The sequence below is a fragment of the Pseudorca crassidens genome, chromosome 7, assembly GCF_039906515.1.
Source record: "Pseudorca crassidens isolate mPseCra1 chromosome 7, mPseCra1.hap1, whole genome shotgun sequence".
NCBI classification, from domain to species: Eukaryota; Metazoa; Chordata; class Mammalia; order Artiodactyla; family Delphinidae; genus Pseudorca; species Pseudorca crassidens.
Window position 1 is genome coordinate 77469012 of NC_090302.1, and position 18703 is coordinate 77487714.

Genomic DNA, 18703 nt, shown 5'->3' on the forward strand with positions numbered 1-18703 from the left:
TGGCTAGCAGAAGGTCTGTCAACTTTTCTTTCTAATGAAAACTCCCAGGAATAGGATCACTGGAGCTACTGAAAGCAGCAGCTCCCTGTTGCTTCTTGTGATGACTTTCATTTCCTCCTCAGTTCCTGGTACTTTCACATCACTTTCTTCTTTCATTGCACATTTCAATATTGCTCTTTAAGCACTATTTAACAGTTGTCCCTACAGCTTAAATCTAAGATTTTCAATCTTCTCTGTTACATATTCTGATTCTGTAGGATCTGTCTGTTTGACAAGTATCCAAGGTGATTCTTACCTGCAGGGAAGTTTCAAAATCACAAGAAGACAACTTAAAACTAGGTCCCTGCTGAAACCATCTAGAAATAATAATGATGCTATGCAGTTTTCTCAAATAATTTATTCCAAGCCAGTTAAACTTTGAACCTCTTTAATTCTACACAATTTTAAAATATAGCTATCCCTTTTCCTAAAAGACTACATTTTAATAGTCACATAACTAAAATTCAACACATTTATTCCATAGGCACTCTAGCACTTTGGGGTACAGAAGAGTCAGACATAGTCCCTGTCCTTGAGGAGCTCAAAATCTACCAACACAGTTGAAAACAAGGTGAAAATGGAGATAAAATCCTTCAGTAAAAGGAAAATTAGAAATATTAAGAATCTCACGCCAGGGTATGTGATCCAAACCACACGTAAGCATGGTAATTATATCTAGATTTCTTAAAATCTAATGCAACAAAATAAATAAATAAAACAAGTCATACACTTTCCATGGAAGGAGGGGGAAACTAAGGTCCTATGGAGATGATCTTTACTTCAACCTGGACACTGCAAGCAATTAAATTCATAGCTTTTTATTTTTACATGAAGAATATTAAATGACATATGTGCTATTTATAAATATAATGAAAGAAAGGGTCATTCCTGATGCCTTGACTCTTACCCAGGAAAAAATGTCAGCCAGGAAGAAGAATAGTGGTTGGGAGGAAGGGGATGGTAAAGAGACAGTTAAATACTGGAGAGTGGGATCTGTTTTAAAGGTACTTGCAAGTTGTGTGTCTGTAATTCAGCCAAGCAAACATACTTATTAATACTAATAACCTTGTCAATAACAGAAGTTGATATGAGCAGAAGATCAGAGGCTTTACTTTGTAAGTGTCTGACCCTGAATTTTAAAAAGCAACTCTGACATTATCTTTAACCATACATTTTGCCAAGTGACATATAATTATGATCATTATAGCATTAGGATACGCCACTGTCTCCATTTAAAATTTCGGAAATATGGATTACTTTTTGTGTATAATTCTTTGAGCATATCAATAAAATGTGCACTGACTTCCAGGATGTAGCTATGCCCTTCACACAGCGTCATTATAAAGAGACCTTATTTCAGAACTAAATGAAGATTCAGTGGTGAATCTCTACCAATGGTTTATAAAACCTAAATCTTGGAGTTGCAGAGGTACAGTATTCCCATAGAGTACTTCGTGCAAAATAGACTGGAATCTGCTATGGTCTTACATCTCCTTGACAGTTAATTCTGTGCCTTATTCGCAAAGGTAGCACTTTGTGTAAAGCCGTTCGCCATCGATGTTACAAACCCTAATGAAGTGTTTTACCTCCTGCCAGAATTCAGTGGGGAAGGCTTTCAAATGCATTTCCATTTATACATTCCTTTTTTTACCCTCAGTGAACAATGAAATTCTACTGAATAATGTGCTTTATTTTCTATTTCCTTTCTTTGGGAATGTGTGTTGAAAGACAGAAAGTAGATTCATGTTATAAATGCAAAGAGAGAAGCAATTAAGTCATAAAAAATTGGGTAGGCTTTCCTCAATGTAGATGTATTGTTATAAATAAGAGATGTGTAGAAGTCTGTCAACTTTGGGAGTTTGATCTCCATGCCATTGGTTTCAGTTTTCTATCAGTGGTAAGAAGGCAAGAGCTCTACTTTCTTTTTTTTGCTAGACCTCAAAAACAATACCTACAAACTTGTAGCTTCAGTGTTTTAGAGAGCTCATTCCCTTTCTGGCTCAGTGCCATTAAGAACAGTAAAGTTCAGCCACCAGAGGAAAAGTGTTAAATATGATAAAATTTTTAAAAAAGATAAATTATGCCAAATAAATAAAGTTATAAAAATAACAGAAAAAATTAAATAAAGCCACTTGCTTTGCTTTCAGACTACTCAGCACAATTTGTTATAATAATTATAAATTTACATCTAATCACATTGGAAGATATCTTTCAATATTTTTAAAGTAAAATACAAGGTAACTTGGTTGATCATGAATATGATTTTGATTTAAACTATGATATTGAGTCACTGGATTTATAATTGTTTTACCACCCAATGATAGGAACCTTTAAAACCATGCTAATAATAATAAACGACAGCTTTTAGCATTTATTCATTTTTATAATTATCAGTATCATTTGAAAACTTACTAAGGGAGGCATATATCTTTGGCTTCTGTTGCTACAAGTACTATCAAGATGCAACCAAAAAAACTGCTGAACGCAGATTTCAAAGTAATTGGTATAATATTATACCCTTGGTTTTCAAAGGTAATAACAATAATAGCCCTATACTCTATACCAGGTGCTGTCCTAATTGCTTCTTCTGTATCACTTTATTGTACATTCTCATGATATCATCATACAGATGAAGAAACTAAGCCCTAGAGAATGAAAGAAACATACCCAAGGACCCCAACACTGTACATCCAGTTAAAAAAACAAGCTGGGATTTGAATCCAGACAGCTTGGCCCCAACATCAGGTTTTTAAGTGCTATCATCTACCACCTCTCTTGCTCTCTCAAATCCATACCTAAGGTCCATTACTAAGGTTTCTGCAGCCAAGGTAACAAGGAGTAAAAAACCCTATACACTGGGAGCTACTGAAGCACTATTAGTTAGTATTATTAGACTGCCTTTGTAGCAATGATGAATGAGTAAAAGAAAAAAAAAAGAATTATTTTTAATATTTGTGCAGGCACAGAAAAGTGTGAAAACACACAGCAAAATTTTAAAAAATTAGATATATAGGCCATTTATTGCCATAATCTGTGAGAAATTTTATCAGCTACAGAAAATGCAGCTGAACACACGTGGACTTCATAGCACAGGACTGGTGTAGAAAAAGGAGAAGGGGGAATATAATATTCACGTGGACAATGTGCTGTGGATTCTTAATTATTTAGTCTGGGCTCTTTTTGTCATTAGATATTGTCAGCACAGTGCCTAGTCCTCTAAGATTTTAAGGGCCTATAAAATAATTGAAAACAGAAGAGAGTATAATCTATAAAATATAAAATAAAAGTGCAAAGTTCAAAAAAATATACAACTAAAATATGTGTATAACATTACATCACATGAACGAATTCCAATTGAACAGAACTTGTAATATATATCTATACAACAAGTACATGAGCTATATTTATGTGTGGAGTAAGTAGGAAGAGTACCAGAGTGACCTATGGATTCCTGGAGGCATCCTTGCATTGAATAAACCCTTGCCAGGTTCTCAGCTGCTGATTCTGCCACCCCTAGATCCTCACATTCAGTCCTACTGAACTGCTGTCCTGCAGGCTCGGTATCACTGGTTCCCAGGCCAAACGGGACTCACAAAAGCAGAAACAAAGGCAACCTCAGCCTCCCCAAAAGTTGAGAGTAATATTAAATTATTCTGGCATGGGGTGGGAGTGGCGCAATGGTGCAGGTAAATGCTGGGTCTTATGCTGTTCCCCAGATCCAAAAGTCCTATTTTTATTTCTTATCCTGAGACAGGAAGGTGAGTGGGAGGGCGCAACCATTAAAAGAATGACATAACCATTAAGAAGAACAGAATACCACAAAAAACGGTTAGAACCTACTAGGCCCAAGACGGTGGAAGAGTCATTCAACTTCCAACAGACCTTGAGCCTCATTATACACTCATTGTAATACATTAGCATATGCTAAACGACACACCCACAGGTGCCATGACAGTTCTGAGGCCAACAATAGAAGGCCAAAAAGTGGATGGTGCCCCAATTCCTGGAAATCCCTGCACCCACTCCAAGATATTTAGAATATTCTTCCCATTCGTTAGCTTATGAAATTACCTAGCTCATAAAAACAACCATTCCCACACCTCAGGGCCCTTCTCACTTTCTGAGATGGACTGCATTCTGTCTGTGGAATGTGTATCGCTCTGAATAAACCTGCTTTCACTTTACTATGGCTCCCTCTTGAACTCTTTCTTGTGTGAAGCCAAGGACCCTCACTTGGTGGTCTGTCCCAGGGACTCACTTGAGACCTGGGACATGACTATCCTCTCATGCCCCATTTTTCCTACAACAATCCTTGCCCACATCTGTAAGTCTAGTAATTAGCACTGGATTTCAACTCTGGTTCCCAATTGAATTTCTTTTTTACTGATGAGTCCTCAGTAATGCAGATTCTCTGAGAAGCTTGGTGCTAATATACTGTGAACTCTTGTGCTCCAAGTCCCACACTGTGTCCCAATCTGTAGTCAGGGTGAAAATTCTTTGGCAATCCCTTTCTAAGTTACTATTTGGATGGCCTATGTACCACCACAATATCATTCCTCTTACCTGACCTCTTTTACCTCCTATAGAGTCAGAACATGGCCCCCGAAGCTCTGTTACACCTGGGCTATAGCAATCCACAGATCACTCTAAAGTTCAGCTGCTGCTTTTTGGATCTCTGGAGATCTCCATTCATCTAACCCGTGATGGGAGAGGATGGTCATCCCTATCCAGCTGAATCTCTGTTCAGTCAGGCTCAAATGCATTCCTAGGATAATAGCAGATCCCAAGCTTTACCTATTGCTGTACATAACACCATAAATAAAAAGCATGATTCATTGACACTTCCCAAGAGTAGATGAACTGAACTCTCTTCTATGTTTTGAGACATGTCTTCTGCCTATTCTCCTTTTTACCACATTTTGGGAGCACATCAGTCACTCTGCTCCTTGAAGCGAGAGGCATATTCTTCTAATATTCTTACTAATTTCTTGAGAAAAAATTTTGAACACTGATATCTAAGGCTTCTTTTTTTTTTTTTAAATGGGTAACATGGTACTGTATAAAGTAATTTTTTAAAATGTTCATTAAAGTTAATTAGGCTTGGAATTCTAGAATGACTTCCTAGATCAATGCATAGTGATTTAAAAAAAAAAAGGAGAAGACAAAGAACATTTTAAAACTTTTGAAGCTCTGAGTTACCATAGTTGTGGACGGTATAAGGAATACTGTGGTAAAGAAATTTCAAGAGAAAAATAACTCATTAGCTCATAGCAGGGGTGAAGTACGGGCCTTGGATAAGGAAGATACTTCTTATATATCTTCTTAACTGAATTCCCTTGACCCTTTCCATTTCTTACATGTGATCATTAGATAATATACCCTTTTTAATCTCAGAAGGGCAGAAGGTAGCTTGATTAATTGGTGTAAGGTAACTTAGAGGGTTGTGGTTTTAGGTAGAAAAGATTCAAATAGTCTAAACACACAGAAAACTGGATCCTTTACTATTCAGCTCTCCATTTTGGCTTAGGATATAAGTCAAAATGAGTAGGTAATAAAATTGGATACAGTGCCCATGCACTGCAGAGTATGGTTAGTTTAGGGTGCAAATGAAAGTACAGTTATAAGAACATTGACCTGAGGGCCTATTTTCTACCCCCAGGTGTTCTTTTCTGGTTTCTTTAAAGTACGAAATATTAGACTTCCCTGGTGGCACAGTGGTTTAGAATCTGCCTGCCAATGCAGGGGACATGGGTTCGAGCCCTGGTACGGGAAGATCCCACATCCTGTGGAGCAACTAAGCCAGTGCACCACAACTACTGAGGCTGTGTTCTAGAGCCCTCGAGCCACAACTGCTGAGCCTGCATGCCACAACTACTGAAGCCCACATGCTTAGAGCCCATGCTCCACAACAAGAGAAGCCACCGCAGTAAGAAGCCCTCGCACCACAATAAAGAGTAGCCCCTGCTCGCTGCGACTAGAGAAAGCCGGTGCGTAGCACCGAAGACCCAACGTAGTCAAAAATACATGAATAAATATTTTTTTTTAAAGCACAAAATATGATCAGTGATATTGATACGAGGTATGCTGGCCTCCAGTGTTTTATTTTACTTATTTATTTTTATTTATTTTGTCTGCGTTGGGTCTTTGTTGCTGTGCGCTGGCTTTTTCTAGGTGCAGTGAGCGGGGGCTACTCTTCCTTGCAGTGCGCGGGCTTCTCACTACGGTAGCTTCTCTTGTTGCAGAGCACGGGCTCTAGGTGCATGGGCTTCAGTAGTTGTGGCACGCGGGCTCAGTAGTTATGGCTCATGGGCTCTAGAGCTCAGGCTTAGAAGTTGTGGTGCACAGGCTTAGTTGCTACATGGCATGTGGGATCTTCCCGGACCAGGGCTTGAACCCGTGTCCCCTGCATTGGCAGGCAGATTCTTAACCACTGCACCACCAGGGAAGTCCCAGCCTCCAGTATTTTATACCTCAGCACAGAGGATATTGCTGAGATGTGCCCTGCTGTGACAACTATGTCCTACATAAATGCATCTAGACTGTTTTCCACATCTTTTTATGTTCCCAGAGAACTGAGTTGATCTTATGAGGTTTTGAATCTTGTATGTGTATATGTTATAGAAACTCCAAGGCCACTGCAAAAATCTCTAAGTATACTTATATACTTTTTTCAAGGTAGTATTATTTTCAAAAATCAAAAAAAGCATTTTGTTATAAATAAATGAATAGTAGAAACATTTCTTTTGCACAGTTCTGAGATAAAAAATTTCAAATCAGTTCAGAAGAGACAGAAGAAGCTGATCAGAAGAGAATAAATAAGTAAACAATCAAACAAATAAATACAACCACAATAGAATTTTCTCTATTCATTAACATCATGTGGCAATTTAAGCATTTCATATGAGAAAAGTAGTATCTGTTATTTGCGATAAACATTTCCAGTTTCTTTCTTTGGGGGGCAATCGCTTTTTGCAATTACTTTCTTTGTTAACACCATAGAAAATAAAGACTTCAGGAACGAAAAAGAAAAAGGGAACTATTTCATGTGTATTATAAATTTAGGAGACACTTTATATACATCTTTAAGATAATTTTTATAAAGCAACTTTTGAAACACATTTTTCAAATACTCCTTTGAGTAATTGTGTATCACTTTAGAGTTTTATTTGCCATACTTCTAAAACAGTCTCTAAATATTTGCAAGTCTAAAAACAATGTATAACAGTATTTATTATTAGCCACATTTTGGAGACAAAGCACTTAACTAGATTTTTATACTGAGGAGTAGAATTGTGAGCAAAATAGATTATTCTAACTTTTCTTCATTTTAAAAAATAATCAAATGTCACTCTGTCTTTCTCTCTAGCTTGTCTTTTTTCTTTTAGCCTCTTTTTCCATTTTTTTTTTTTCTTTCTTTACATAAGATTGGCAGAAAATGTAGTGAAGGAAGAGACAGAGACCTGGAGACCCTTTAGAAAGAAAATCGGCAATAACTACTAAAACAAATACACTTTTTATAACTGGCTGAAGTGGATAATTAAGCAAAAACTCTCAAAAACTCAAATGGAGTTTTTAAGTCATATATGTTCTGAGGGCAGAGAGATTTCAGTATTTTGGATGTTAAATTTCTTAAATAGGAAGGTTTTTTTTCTTTCTTTTCATTCTTTTTTGAAGTTTCCACTAAAGAGCTATTGCTGATATTTAGGACAATTATTTGTTTCTGGCCTAATGTGGCATTTAGTGACACTCACAGTACTTATTAATAGGCAGAACCAATGCTGCGTTCTCTAGTGAATGAATAAATAAATGATATTTTAAATACATGGACGGCCTGCTAATTTGGAGAGAGATGGAAGAAGAGGGGAATTTTACTACAAAGAGAGAAGAGTAATTAACAATGAATAATGGGAAAGAAGTTAGAGGAAGTAATGATAGAGAAAAAAGGGAAAAAAATGATAAGATACAGGACAAACAATATTAAGGAAGTGAGCCAGGGCTTGGATAAAAAGGCAGAGGATCCTATTGTTTTTGTTCAAAAGCTCACAGAAGGGTGGTGGTGCTCTCATTGCCCAGGTCTTTTGTAAGATAGTACAGTTGGCCTTCGCACAGCAACAGGGTTAGGGGCACCTACCCACCATGCAGTCAAAAATCTGCATATAATTTATACTTGACCCTCTATGTACTGCAGTTTCACATCCTCAGATTCAACCAACCCCAGATTCAACCAGCCTCAAATCGTGTAATACTGTAGTATTTACTACTGAAAAAAAATTTTGTGTAAGTGAGGTGGCCTTGCACAGTTCAAACCCGCATTGTCCAAGGGTCAACTCTAATTCTCATTTTGAGGAACACTACACTATAATATAGTATTGGCCTGTGCAAATTCCAAAGAATTTGTGTGTATGTGTATGTATTTATGTGTATATACGAAAATAAAGTTTAATTTTACTTATCTAAGTATAGAAACAACATCATTATATAGTAACTATTCCTGAACTTTTGCTCATTTTAGTTTGCATCACTAAAAAACAATTTGGTCATTTAAAGAAAACTTTAAAGGAATAATTTGGAATTTAAAAGCAAATATGTTGTATACAGCCGTATCACCCTGAACATGCCCAAACTTGTCTAAAAGCAAATATGTTGAGGACCCAGCTATCTTTATGTACAAATGTATGTCAAATATTTAGAAAGGAATGTGGAAGATAGCAACAAAAAAACTTAAGAAAATCCAGTACTATGCAACGTTTACTAAGAAGGCAGAAAACTCTGTACACTTCTATACGACCTGTAAATCTATCATTATTTTTAAATAAAATTAAAAACAGAAGAAAACAGGGTAGATCCACATTTTCTTAATGCACAATTGGACTTGAAGGTGAGAGAACTCACCAACAATGTATGCCAAGTTCACAGTGTTTGTGATAGATATTTATACAAGAACAGTTTAAGCCGCTACATCTGCCACATAGACAAGAAGGCTTCAACTGTTGCAGAGAAATTACAGGAAAGCTAGTCAGAAGAACTTTTATTCATTTAAAAAGGAATTCAACTCAAAGAGAAAAGTTTCTAGGTCTATGAATATTTCCAATAAGTTTTGGAAAACTCATTAAGGGATGTGGTCAAGGTTAGGATGTGAAAACACTAGAAAATTCTCCTTTCATACAACTAAGTAATGATATTTAAAATTAAAATATTCAAATAAATTCTAATGCTATAAAGTAAAACAACACAGCCTCAACAAAAATAAAGTTTTCCATGGACTATAAATGTACAGAAGTAAACTAAAGATGGAGTGACAGGGCACTTGGGTAGCAGAAATTGAAAAACTTATGAGCGGCAGAGGTCTGAATCAAGACTGACTACTTGAACAAAGGAGGCTGAAAATAAGTGGGAAATGCTGCCCACGGCTAGAGCTGATATCAATCAGTGTACTTGTGGTTGTAGGAGAAATCACTGCAGACAGAGCTTGAGTCAAGTCACCCTCTCATTGAATAACTAGAGCTGGAATAACAACAATAATAATACTGTGAGACAGAAACTTTTAGCCACTGATAGAACACCTGAGTCTGCACTAGGAGTCCACTGAGAGTGCCCACAAAGCCTATGAAGAGGAAACTGTTAAATGCAAAGATTGAGGGGAACATTGCATGAGAAAATCTTCCCACAGAATTAGACCCTATCAAATAAATTTCCAAACTTCCTGAGAAAAACTATGAAAGGCACCAACATTTCAGAGCAACTGTGATACATTAGACTCATAGAACAATCTCTAAAATGTCTTTAAAATCAATTATCTCTGTAAACTGTAAAACAAGAGAATAATTCTCCAAAGAACAAAATAAGACATTAACAGCAGATATCTATAAATTACAAATGCATAGACATAGGTTTACAACGCTTAGACAGAGACCATATATTGTTTAATAGTAGATCAGGCTTTTACATTTGTAAATAACCATATAGGTGCTTATGTAATATCCTTGATTTTGCCTCTTGACCCAAAGTCTAAAATATATTTTTATATGACCGCTTAGAGAAAAATTTTGCCAAACCTTGGTAAAATAGAATAATAAAACACGTGACTTTGGTCAATTTGGAGGAGAAAATCGTCAAATCTCTTGTTGAGTTAAATTTCCAACAGTTTCCAACAGACCAATTAATCCAGGTGTTCTAAGTAAGCACAATCTGTAATTCATCCCCAAGTGTCTGCACTGAGGAATTCTGTTACTTAAAATATGTTACAAAAGTGGATCAGTTCCAAATTTGGATTGTATCAGCAATTTTGTTTTAGGCAGGGACTATACAAATTCCTCCAGAAGCAAGGTAAACACCTGCTCTCTCACTTGATACAAAGCCTAAGTACTTGGCAGGTTCAGATGATCAACACTGCTAACACAGATGCCATAGATCTTGACTTCAGGGAGCTTATTGTCCTGTTTTACTTGGCATACATCAGCAGGTCAGGATAGTCTAGATACTACACGTAGTGGCCATATAACTGGTTAAGGGTTAATACCCCCCAAATTTTCAGTGTAAAATGCTGGCTTGAAGAATTTAATAAGCATTATTTCGAAATGAAAAGCCTCAAGTCTGTTTTAAATATTTCTAACAGGAGCATCTGGATAAATATACAATTTGCTACATCTGCAAATTAAACCAAAGCTGAGGAATATAATACAGAACCACACTGTGGCTATTTACACTTGAATATAAAATTAATAAAATTTAACAAAATTAAAAATTCAGTTTCTCATTTGTATTAGCCATATTTCAAATGTTCAATAGCCACATGTAGTGGTTACCATTTTGTACAGCACAGACTTAGAAGATTACCATCATGGCAAAAATGTGTACTAGACAGGGCAGTTATAGAAGATAAACTAAGATTCAGACTGAACTTAATCACATCTAGAAGCAGGGGTAAAAAACCAGCTGAATAAAAACTTGTTGACTTGGCTGATAAAATACATCTGACTTTGGGTGTGATGTAGTGAGTACAGTTGTGAATATATTTAGTTTGAGTACTTTTGGTAAATAACTATGTGGAGATGATTAATAAACAAGCAGAAAAAAAGTGTGATGCTCAAATTTCTGAGGTTGAAGACAGACATAAATATTTGGTGGTTATTAACTTCTAGGTTTTAGCTGAAATTGTGAAATGGTCTTACTTAGGACTGGAATAGAGAAGAAAAAGTATAGGTCATGGATAAACCTTTGAGAGACACTGTGTCAGTCACTAATCTTTGTTACTAACAACAGAAAGCACTGCAACTAGTTTAAGGAGAAAAGAAATTCAGAAATTAAACTCAAAGAACACAGGTGACTTCTAGTGATTCAGGCTTAGAGACTAGGCAGCCAAAAGTTTCGTGACTATATCACGAGAATGGACAAGCAAAAACCCTGACACTTCAACTGGCATCACTGGCACCGGCCACAGACGAGGATCTCCTTGCCTTGTGCTCGTAGGCTGGATGCTTCCACCTTCATCCTCACCCAGCCTTGTTCCTCACTTCCCAGCTAAGTCTCATATAGATGCACTTGACTGGCAGAGCCTAATTTCCATGTCTATCCCCTCTTAGCTTCAAGGCCAAGACAGGGTTTTCTGACTTCTTCCTTAGGGATGCACAACTCATATTGTATGAAATGTACCAAAACATGAGATGTATTTTTAAAATCAGCAAGAAATCTTGACTGAAGTTCATGATAATATGGGTATGTACATGTATACACTTGGTAAAGGAAGAATGAACAATTAATATATCAAAAAACTTTAGAATCAAGAAAGCAGGGGACAAAGGAGTTTTAGAAATGAAGGGTGAGTTGCCATGTCAAATGCAGTAGCAGGACAATTGAAGAAACAACTATTTAAAATTTAAGTTTGTAAAGGATGAACTAGTTGATGTTAAGTGATGAGCTCTGTGGGAGAAAATGACAATGTTATATAAAAATTAATTCTGGGAAAAAGCTCATTTCACTTGTTTTGTTGGGTTACTGGATTAATGAACCATGTACTTTGTGGTGGTGGCATATTACATGAATTATCTAATTGCATCTCCACTTCAAACCATATTAACTCCCTTTGTATAGATAAAACAAAACTGAAGTTCAGAGACATTAAATAATTTGCCCAAGGTAACAAAACTGGTAGGTACTGGAGCTGGGCATCAAAGGAGAATACACTAACTCCAATGCTCATTATCTTTCTATTATGTTTTGCTGCCTAATATTATTAGACTTTGACCTCAGCAGGCTGTATGCAAGTCTAAAACTATCTGAAAGAGCAAAAAAAGAAAAAAAACATGGGCTGGATGTTAAAATAAGTTAATTGACAGATGAATGAACAACCAATTTTCAGAGAGTATTAATCAAGTAATATCAATTAATAAGAGATGACTCAAGATAAACTATTTGGTTCTCTGCATATATTGCTGTGTTTTTACAATAAAAAAATTGAAAATTTGGGAGATAGCATGCTTAATCCTGTTATTGTTTTTTTTGTTTTTATGTCTCATATACTTCTAATTATGCTATTCTCCTTTATTGTACTTTCTGTTTCTGTTGTGTTGACTTAAATCATGGCTTTGGTTTAATTCCTAGTTGCATCATTCAACTACAATTGACAACCTATTGATTCAATCAGTGAATAATTATTTACTACCTACCATGTGTCAGGCCTTTTGCTGGGTGCTGGGAATATAATTAATGAGCAAGGTAGTTATAGACTCTGGTTTCATGAAGTTTGGGTTTCTAAACTAATGTTTCCTCATCTATAAGGTGGAAATTGTACTCTACACTTAAAATTGTACTGTGAATGAATGAACAGATGCATCTAAAAAGATAGCACAGTTGTGACTACCTCATTTATTAACTCACTAATTTATTTACCCCATTATAACCACTGTTTCTGTGTGCTTATGTTTTATCTTGGTAATTTCTTCTAAGTAAGCTGCTCTAAGTACCTGGAGTTCTGTTCTTGAATCCCAGATTGTTCTAACTCTTGTGACTAAATATTCCTGACAACCTACTGGCCTAGCACTCTGGTTATGGTGTGCCCGGGCTGCCCTATCAACTAGATCTACTCATGTTGGGTGCAATTTCTCTTTACCGCTTGATGAACTTCTTTGAAGGGCTAGTATGTCTTCCTCTGACTTAACAATAAATTCTTCTGAATCCTTTCATCTTCTGCCTCCACAAATGCCCCATTTTTTAAAAAAATTATTTTTAACTTCTTTATTGGAGTATAATTGCTTTACAATGGTGTGTTAATTTCTGCTGTATGACAAGGTGAATCAGCTATACATATACATATATCTCCATATCCTCTCCCTCTTGCGCCACGTGTAATAGACATTTTAGTTGATATTTTATATGTTTTGATTTATTTAATGCCTAGAAAAACTCTGAGTTTGAATACTAATATTGCAATTATGTAGATATGGTTATTATAGGCTGAGATGTGTTCCTATAAAATTATTATATTGAAGCCCTAGCCCCCAATACTTCTAAATGTATTTGGAGATAGAGCCTTTAAAGAAGTGATTAACTTAAAATGAGGCCATTAGGGTGAGTCCAAATCCAATCTAACTATTGTCCTTATAAAAAGAGGAAATTTGGACATCAGGATGCACACACAGAGACAAGAGGACATAACAATAAGGTGGCCATCCACAAGCCAAGGAGAGGGACCTCAGAAGAAACGAAACCTCTTGACACCTTAATCTTGGACTTCTACCTCCAACACCAGAAAGAAAAATGTCTGTTGTTTAAGCCAGACTGTTTATGGAAGTCCAAGCAAACTACTACATATGGTAAATAAAGTTCTGAGTATATGTACTTTGCTCAAGGTCAACCAATTAAAAAAACAAGTGGGAATGCGATTCAAACACAGATCATTTAATCTAAGTAAACACTTTTTTACATTATGCTATGTTGGCTCACATAAACAGTGGCAGTAATATCATCAGGTTATTAAATGTAACACTTTGCTAACATTGACTTTTAAGATATTCCGAAGGGAGATCATGACATTTCCCATATAGAGTTGCATATGTGGTGGTTGAGTAAGGATGAAAGAACTAACAAAACGGCCCACCTTTCAGAGTTCACTCCTATATTACTAGTCTATGGTTCAATGTTTCCCTCTAATATCTGCTAGGCATACAGACATCCTCAGTTTTTCCAGCTGATGGGGTGACTTGTCCGTGAATAAAGAGAGATGCTGATTTTCAACTGCTATTATTTCTTGTCTTTAATTCATCAGAATGCAAAGGGTAAGACCGATATCTTTTCTGTGATGTGTGCTATAACTTTCACCTGCCAGTTTTCAATCGTCATGAACAGTCAATCAGTCCACAGTCTAAGTTGAAAACTGATTACCAACAGGCAATTTTTTATTATCTCTCGTCTAACCTTTACTATGTATGAAAAACTCAACTCTGATTTCACATTTTTTTGCAATGTGTTTTGGGCTTGTAGAAATGTCCTTGAGCTTTGCCTATTTTTGTGGGTGTCAGCATTTTCAGAGACATGATTTACAGAGGATAGAATCACTTTCAAGAGTGTGAAATTCTGAGTCTACAGCCTCAATAAGACAAAAGTGAAGAAAAGGAATAAGGGAAAATCTCTTGCATCTATAATTTCAAAAGGCAAATTAAAAATAACTCAGAATGTTCACCCAGTAATTACATAAGCTGGCATTTTGTGATTCAAGTTAGTAATCAAAATAATGTAGGTGAAACCTTCTATTAGAAAATAATACATCCTTCAAACTGAGATACTGAACTGCACCCAACTGCAAAAATAAAATGTCCTAATGAAGCTAAAGTTGAGATTAATTGCTTTCATATATTCATTTTTAATGAAGAGTAACAATTGACTTGACAGGCTAATTATTATAACATCCTGGGTCCATAGTATGTAATAAGAGTTATAATGTACCAGTCAATCAAAATCTTTCACTTCTGTTATTGTGCTTGAAATCCTCAAGTTTCTTTGTTTGTCATATTAACTAGATAACATATGGAAATTACTAAAGGTGTTATCCTCAAGAGAGAACAGAGGATGAAATATTCTGCTCATATTTCTACTGAAATTGATGTTGTGAAATGGCTTCGGGTACATTGAGCATAAATTCTTTCCAATTTTTTAATAATTAGTATATTACTGTGGGACATATCGAAATGGAAATTTTGGTAAGATTCACTAAAGCTCAGTGCATTCTATTGTTAGACAGTATAGGTTCTTGTAGAATGGAGAGAGATTAGATAAACTTTACAATATAACCCCCTAATAAAAGGTATGTTGGAAGATACTATGATATATAGAAGTTATTCCCGATGTTGCTAGATTGTTTTAACAAAATTTTTCAGTAGCTCTGTGTTCTCTCTATATAAAGTAGAGAAGGTATATTTTCTGAGGAATTTAATTTTTTAAGAGCTTATATTTAAAATTTATTACCTGAATGTGTGTGATTCTTCCTTCAACTGCAATTCAATCTTTCTGATGTACTCGCCCAATCACGTTTGTATAGTACCCTCACATTTATATTGCGAGACGCTGCCAACAAAACACACAAAGAAAACTACAGTGAAAAGGAGGAATGTGAAGCAATTAGTCCAGAAGTCAAGCACACGAAAGGATGGAAATTGAAAATCCTGTTTAGCAATGCAGTGTGGGTGAGAACTCAAGAACAGTTTTCAAGATGTCATTGAGGTACTACTATGATAAAACAGTGCTGATGTACTTATAAGAGGTGTCTGTGAATCATACCTGATGGGAAGAAGTTGAATTTTGTGCTTCATCTAATCTAGGATACCATCAATTATAAGAGTACCACTACCATATTGACTGACTCAATACTTTCTTATCACTTGGAAATTTTATAATTACTGGAAGAGCTTTTTATACATATTCTAATAAAGATAGTCGTCATATATCTCTCTTGGTTAGATGTCTATAAGGAAAAAAGAAAAAATTGATCACATGATTCCTAAAATTTATTCCCAACTCAAGTTTTCTGAAATATTCTTTGACTTGATGTAAGAAATGTCAATATGTTCTTCACAGTGTTGTCCCCTGGATCACCAAGAGAATCGATAATGCAGCATTCTTAAGAGTGCTGACTACTGTCTTTGTTATTTTCTCCTAAGTTGCTGGCAATTCTTTGTATGTTGATGCTGTTGCTTTGTTCTCTTCACTAAGATATGTCAACAGGTTATCAAATAGCAAGCAAAACTCCTATACCTCCCACATTTTTTTTTGGACTGAAACATGGAGGGGTTGCATTTGTCTTCTCCAATGATCAGGAACAGTAGCCAAGTTCGTGCATGCACAGAGCATAACCACATCCTAATATCACCAGATCAATAGTGAACATAATATGCCATCAAATATTAAGATGCAGCTCAATTTAAGACATTAAAGTGTGAAAAACAGGGGCTTCCCTGGTGGCGCAGTGGTTGAGAGTCCGCCTGCTGATGCAGGGGACACGGGTTCGTGCCCCGGTCCGGGAAGATCCCACATGCCACGGAGCGGCTGGGTCCGTGAGCCATGGCCGCTGAGCCTGCGCGTCCAGAGCCTGTGCTCCACAACGGGAGAGGCCACAGCAGTGAGAGGCCCGCGTACCGCAAAAGAAAAAAAAAATGTGAAAAACAATGTCACTTAAAGTCGAAGAGTATAATAGGCTCCACCAGGGTTATTCCATTCTTCGAAACACTTCTGAAACACGTTCTAATTCTAGAAACAACTAAGAAATAGAATTTCTGTAATTATTCAATTTTTCTTGCTCAACGTAAGGAAATGAGAAAAGATGGATTCTGTCATGGGACACCAGATAAGATGCCACTTACTGTAGCTCACAGAGTTCCAGTCATTAGTCTTCATCAAAGTGATCACATCATATTATTGGATGGTTGTACATGCATATCTACTAAATTATTAAAGCAAACTCTTCAAATAAGAACAAGGATAATGGATTGGCTTGATTCTGATCACATACCCCTAATCTCTTCTCGTTAGGCTGCTGTTAAAAATACACTAGCTATGAATAAATAAATAAATATCTCAGGCCTGTGTCTTAAAAATTTGCCTATCTTTGGTTTTCTTGTATACATTTCAGGGGATAACAGATACACTTTGCAATATAATGTCTTATTGCAAGGTTTTTACTACATTAAATATAAAAAGCATTGCTTTGTTCCTGTTCTTGATTCAGTTGTTTCTTCTGATCTCAGGACTACCTTAACTCTACTTATTTTCCACTCTCTCTCTTACAATGCTTCATCTCTTCCCCTCAGTCTTTCCCCCCCCCGCAAACTGTACATCTGTCTTCCCTAATGTATTTCATCTTTGTCCACTTTTTCCTGGAGAACTGGTCTCAGTCTATCCAGTCCTCCAAGCCAATGATTTCTAGACAATTTCTAGACTCTAACCTTCTATCAGTAAAATAATTGTATGTGGAAGTACAATCTGTGGGTGTGTATATGTGTGTAATACTCTACTAATTTTTACTAACTGTTTTTTAGCCCAAATTCTCATATCTGATTAGGTCATAGTCAACAAACTTTTTACTTCATAATATTACTGATAGGATAGTTGGAAACAGGAGTAAAGCTGTCAATCCTGCTCTTGTATTATTATTTGCTTATACCTGTATCAGTTTAGTTTTTGATCTATATGTCTTTAAATGAATATTTTAAAACCATTTTTGTGATGATAAATGTAGTTAAAATTACCATAGTCTATAAGTCCTCTTAACTTAGGCTATATAAATTGCAATGTCCCAATAAACTAAAAGAACTAAAGAGTGAGTATAAGCCTCAGAAGCCCTGAATTGTAGATTTCTCTTCCTTTATTCAGATTGCCTCCCATGTGTTGACATATTTGACACAGAGCTGCTTGAAAATTAATTCAGTCAAGCCTTCCACTAATTATAAATAAAACTTAATTTCTTTAATACATATAGATATTGATATATAGAAGTTGTTATTGTGTTTTCTTTCCTAATTTTAATGAGTCATTTCACATATTCCCTAGAGTGCACAGATTCCTCTTGGAGGTCACTGCTCTGAAATAACACTTTGACCTCTTTGTCACAAGGTCATGACTCCAATGCTTGCATCTTTCTTCCATTCTTCTGGTTATGCTGACCTCTGCCTACACAAATTTTACTGTTGGGAAAAATCTAGTTTCCTGCAGACAGCAGACCAAAAAGCAATAAAAGAAATTTTATGTCCACGTAGCTTTCTTGTGTCTGATGTTGAAAATATTTCCCCTCAGGTACAGACCAAGTGAAAAAATGAACATACATCAAAATATGACAACTTGCTTTGAAATCTTGCAATTGCTAATGAAAATGATTCACCTTTAGCTCTTTCTTATCTACTATGAATAAATTACACAGGCAAATTTCTCTTTTTTCTCCATTTTTCTTTCTTACTGGGAGATGAAAAATATTGATGAATATAGGTTAAATAACTCCTGTTTTGCTTTATTTTATTGCTTTGCAATTTTTGAACCTAAGTACCACTACATATTTCCAAAATAATTCTGGCTTTCCTATTTTGATGAAACATGGGTCAGTTCTCAAAATTTGGTTAATATTGACTATCTACTCTCTGTGACACATATGTTAAGGACTAGAAATAAAAAATATGCTCATAAA

At 35.9% G+C, this 18703-nt stretch overlaps 1 long non-coding RNA gene across 1 annotated transcript in view; it reads right to left on the reverse strand.

The window, feature by feature from the left end:
* The window catches only part of LOC137227090 (uncharacterized), a 378946-nt gene that overhangs the window by 302246 nt on the left and 57997 nt on the right, over positions 1-18703 (reverse strand). Inside the window, exon 2 of the long non-coding RNA XR_010944688.1 lies at positions 15499-15597. This is a non-coding gene — a long non-coding RNA (uncharacterized lncRNA). The remainder of the gene's footprint in view (positions 1-15498; positions 15598-18703) is intronic.